General features: G+C 41.1%; 1 protein-coding gene across 2 annotated transcripts in view; it reads left to right on the forward strand.

The window, feature by feature from the left end:
* The window catches only part of SAMD4A (sterile alpha motif domain containing 4A), a 232,868-nt gene that overhangs the window by 1,293 nt on the left and 226,691 nt on the right, over positions 1–4,884 (forward strand). The gene's annotated exons all lie outside the window — the stretch shown is intronic.

The following is a 4,884-nucleotide window of genomic DNA, read 5'->3' on the forward strand; positions in this document are numbered from 1 at the left end:
GCCAGTATGGGGTGACAGACTGAAATTATATCCGGGCCTGGGGGTGGGAGGTGAGGATGGGGGATGGGGAAAGGTCTGTTGGTTGTAATGTTGCATGGGGAAAATTCTTTAGTTCATGCTGCAGCAGGAGGGTGAACAGAGCCCCCAGTGTTTACACAGAGAAAAGAATGCAGGGTCCTCTTCCAGCTGTTCCATGTTAGAGCCGCCAGCCTGCAAGACTCAGCAGAGGGCTGGGCTGCCATTTGATGACAGGGTCCAGTCCAGGGCAGCAGGGCCTGGGAGACACGAAAGTGAGTGTGCCGGCAGCACAGCAAGAGGAGGGCTGGCCTGCTCCTCCCTCCTCCTCCCTGGTGTGGTGCCCGTGGTGCTGGAAACACTAGGATGGGATGTTTCCATATATAGAATCATAGGCTGGCAGTGACTGCTGGAAATCCTCACAGCCCTTTTCCTGACCAGACAGGACTGCACCCAGAGGATCCGGTGCTGCCTAGTGTGGTGGTCCATCCTGAGGGAGATCCCACAGGTCCCACTGGGATTCAGCCTGAGCCGAACAGCCCACCCTGTTGGCTACTCACAAGGGTGGCAGTGGCAGGGCCCCCTTCCCTTTCAGTTCTGTGTTTATAAATAGCTGAAGGGCCATTCTCCTTCATAAGGGTGTGGAAATATAACTAGGATAACTGATGACCTGCTCTCTTTACTTCCATTCCTTTTTTTTTTTTTAATATTTATTTATTGATTGATTTGGCTGTGCCGGTCTTAGTTGCCTCACAGGGGATCTTTGTTGCCGTGTGCCGGATCTTATTTAGTTGTGGCATGCGGGATCTAGTTCCCTGACCAGGGATCGAACCCCGGTGCCCTGCACTGGGAGCTTGGAGTCTTAACCCCTGGACCATCAGGAGGTCCCTCTTTACTTCATTTTTTTTTTTTTTTTTTTTTTTTGCGGTACGCGGACTTCTCGCCATTGTGGCCCTCCCGTTGCTGAGCACAGGCTCCGGACGCGCAGGCTCAGCGGCCATGGCTCACGGGCCAAGCCGCTCCGCGGCATGTGGGATCTTCCCGGACCGGGGCACAAACCCGTGTCCCCTGCATCGGCAGGCGGACTCTCAACCACTGCGCCACCGGGGAAGCCCTACTTCCGTACTTCCATTCTTAATGTGACAGGGTAGCCTGGATCACCTGCTTGATTTTGCTTTTTCAGGTTTGACAAGCAAGGTTATATAAACTTTTGCGTTTTTTGGAATGCACAGAATTTAAGTACAGAGATTTATGTTGAATGCTTGACCTCAGTGCTTGTAAGGGCTGTTTAAAGCAATGATAATTAATCCTTAGGTTACTCAAATGTTAGAGGAACATTTTTTCCCTTGAGTAAAGGAGAAGACTTTTCCCAACATAGCAGCCATCCATTTAGTAAGTGAAGCCATTAGATGTATGGAATTAAAGAGAAGTTGCTTAGCTTAAAAATCTTTTACTTTAATAAACCAATAAAAAAATTGAACTTCTGTGAGTTTAACAACATAATTTGGTTATATTTCCCCTCAAAAAATCTTTTTTAACCATACTTATTTGTGTAAGCTGCCTACCTATTCATGATGCTAAATGCTGTAGATATGTGAAACCATAACCATTATGTAAGATAGGGACCATTTTCCAGTTTCTGGATTAATCTTTCAACCTGGATATTTTGCTTCCTTGGAAACTTTGCACTTGTTTTGTTATGTGGCCAGGACAGAAGTTTATTAGTGAGGTCATGTGATGGTTTGGTTTACTTCTGCGTTAAGGGATCACAAGGAACATCAAGATTTGTCGTAGAATGCCTGTCTGGAGCACAGCTCTTTTACGTATCTGGAACCTAGCCAAGAACCAGGCAAGGGGCAAAAAACGCCTACTCAGCATTGGAATAGATGGCGTAAAGTCTGGGAGAATGCTTCAGATGCTCTTTCAGAACTTATTTTAGATAACAATCCTAACTTTATTTTATTTGAAAAATGATCCATAGAATATATGGGGTAGCACATTTAGAATAGGGTGAGGAGTTGCTGTAACCAATGGTGAAAAGTGACCCCTGACAGCTTGACAACTAGGAAAGAAACAGAAAAATTATAACTTTAGATACGAGAGTTGGGAACAAAAGCCTGAAGGTTTGGGAATATTAAGGTAGGAACCCTCAGTTGGACTTTGTAATGCAGACATTACTTTGTAATAACATAAATCCATAATTGCTATTTACCATTAATGAGAGTGAACTACCATAAAAGATAAATTTTTAAATACACTCTTTGAGAAGAGAGGGAAATATGCCATAAACGTTGGAAATATTAACACTCAAGGTAATTAACCTCCAGAGCTCTTTTGGCATGTGAAGCTATTACCCATTCAGAAAACTAGGCTGTTTAGAATGACTCATTTATTGGCTGGCTGAGGTTTCCTATACCAAAATCATCATGTGTGACTTACTTTATTTTGTAATCATCAATTAAAAAACATGTATTTCTTCTGGTGTTCAGAGATTTTAAAACTTGGTGCATGAGAACGAAATTCATATCTGGGGCTTGACCTCAGTATAACAACAAAAAAATTACTGATAGTGCAAACTTGGCTCTGTTTTCTATAGGACTAACTTTAAATAGATAATCCTTCACATTTAAACACGGTTTATTTGAGATCCATGGGATGTATTGTGATACTAACTTTTTGTTCTCTTAAATTTAGCATTTATTGAGATTCTAGTGGTTCACTGGTTCATCCTTTGCCTCAGGTTCGTGGTCATCTGAGATCCAAAGAACATTGTTGAGTTAGTCCTTATGGATTTGTTTGTGTGTGTGTTGTGTGTGTGTGTGTGTGTGTGTGTGTGTGTGTGTGTGTGTTTCACTCCAGATTTGGTCAGTGGGTACTGGTCATGCTCAGCTCTCTAAAGTAGAGGCTTGTTTCCAGAACGCTCATAACCTTAGATAACGTGCCCTTCAGCCACCAGCCCAGGTTAGCATTGAGATTTCTGGCCAGTCTCAGTTTGTAGCTGTCTGTTTTTGGTGCTAAAATGTCATTTGATACCTAAAAATGGAACCTGCTGAGTTTACTTGGAAATCTTCAAAGAAAAATGGATTGTGTGGCACTAGTTTAGGGCTTTTGTCATTTGAACTTGAAATATTTTTTCCAATGGAGATAATGTAATAAATGGAGATTCACAAGTGAATCCACAAGTTTATTAATTCACAAAACAGTGCATATTTTGTGGGGAAATTGCGTATGTTTGTAGTAAATAAATGGCAAAGTAATTGTTACTCTACTTATAATTAAATACAAGAGAAAGGATTATCTGAAATGGTAGTGTTAAAGACAAAATTAATTGTGGAGATTGAAAAGGGCTTGTGGGTGTATTTACTCTCATTAGAGGGCAAAGATGTGGGTCCTATGTTTTTATGGTTTTTGGTTTCCATGGTATAGGTATGCCATACCTTAGTTGATTTTTTAGATCATAAATTGAGTAAAAGGAAAGCAGAAGAGTATAGGCTTTCCTGATGATATTTCCTGGATAAGATCTTGTTCGTAGTTCTTTCTTTCGCTTTTTCTTTCTTTCTTTTTTTTTTTTTTAACATCTTTATTGTAGTATAATTGCTTTACAATGGTGTGGTAGTTTCTGCTTTATAACAAAGTGAATCCTGTATACTTATACATATATCCCCATATCTCCTCCCTCTTGTGTCTCCCTCCTACCCTCACTATCCCACCCCTCTAGGTGGTCACAAAGCACCGAGCTGATCTCCCTATACTATGTGGCTGCTTCCCACTAGCTATCTACTTTATATTTGGTAGTATATATGTCCATGCCACTCTCTCACTTTGTCCCACCTTACCCTTCCCCCTCCCCATGTCCTCAAGTCCATTCTCTACGTCTGCATCTTTATTCCTCCCCTGCCCCTAGGTTCTACAGAAGCATTTTTTCCCCCTAGATTCCATATGTATGTGTTAGCATACTGTATTTGTTTTTCTCTTTCTGACATACTTCACTCTGCATGACAGACTCCAGGTCCATCCACCTCACTACAAATAACTCAATTTCGTTTCTTTTTATGACTGAGTAATATTCCATTGTATATATGTGCCACATCTTCTTTATCCATTCATCTGTCAGTGGACACTTAGGTTGCTTCCATGTCCTGGCTGTTGTAAATAGAGCTGCAGTGAACATTGTGGTACGTGACTCTTTTTGAATTATGGTTTTCTTACGGTATATGCCCAGTAGTGGGATTGCTGGATTGTATGGTAGTTCTATTTTAGTTTCTTAAGGAACCTCCATACTGTTCTCCATAGTGGCTATATCAATTTACATTCCCACCAACAGTGCAAGAAAGTTCCCTTTTCTCCACACCCTCTCCAGCATTTATGGTTTGTAGATATTTTGATGATGGCCATTCTGACTGGTGTGAGGCGATACCTCATTGTAGTTTTGATTTGCATTTCTGTAATGATTAGTGATGTTGAGCATCCTTTCATGTGTTTGTTGGCAATCTGTATATCTTCTCTGGAGAAATGTCTATTTAGGTCTTCTGCCCATTTTTGGATTGGGTTGTTTGTTTTTTTGATATTGAGCTGCATGAGCTCCTTGTAAATTTTGAAGATTAATCCTTTGTCAGTGCTTCATTTGCAAATATTTTCTCCCATTCTGAGGGCTGTCTTTTGGTCTTGTTTATATTTTCCTTTGCTGTGCAAAAGCTTTTAAGTTTCATGAGGCCCCATTTGTTTTTGTTTTGTTTTGTTTTGTTTTTGAATTTAATCTTATTTATTTCTTTATACAGCAGGTTCTTATCCTGTCATCCATTTTATACACATCAGTGTATACATGTCAATCCCAATCTCCCAATTTGTCACACCCCCCCCCCCCCCCCC

This window comes from Lipotes vexillifer, unplaced genomic scaffold (genome assembly GCF_000442215.2).
Source record: "Lipotes vexillifer unplaced genomic scaffold, Lipotes_vexillifer_v1.1 scaffold43, whole genome shotgun sequence".
NCBI lineage: Eukaryota > Metazoa > Chordata > Mammalia > Artiodactyla > Lipotidae > Lipotes > Lipotes vexillifer.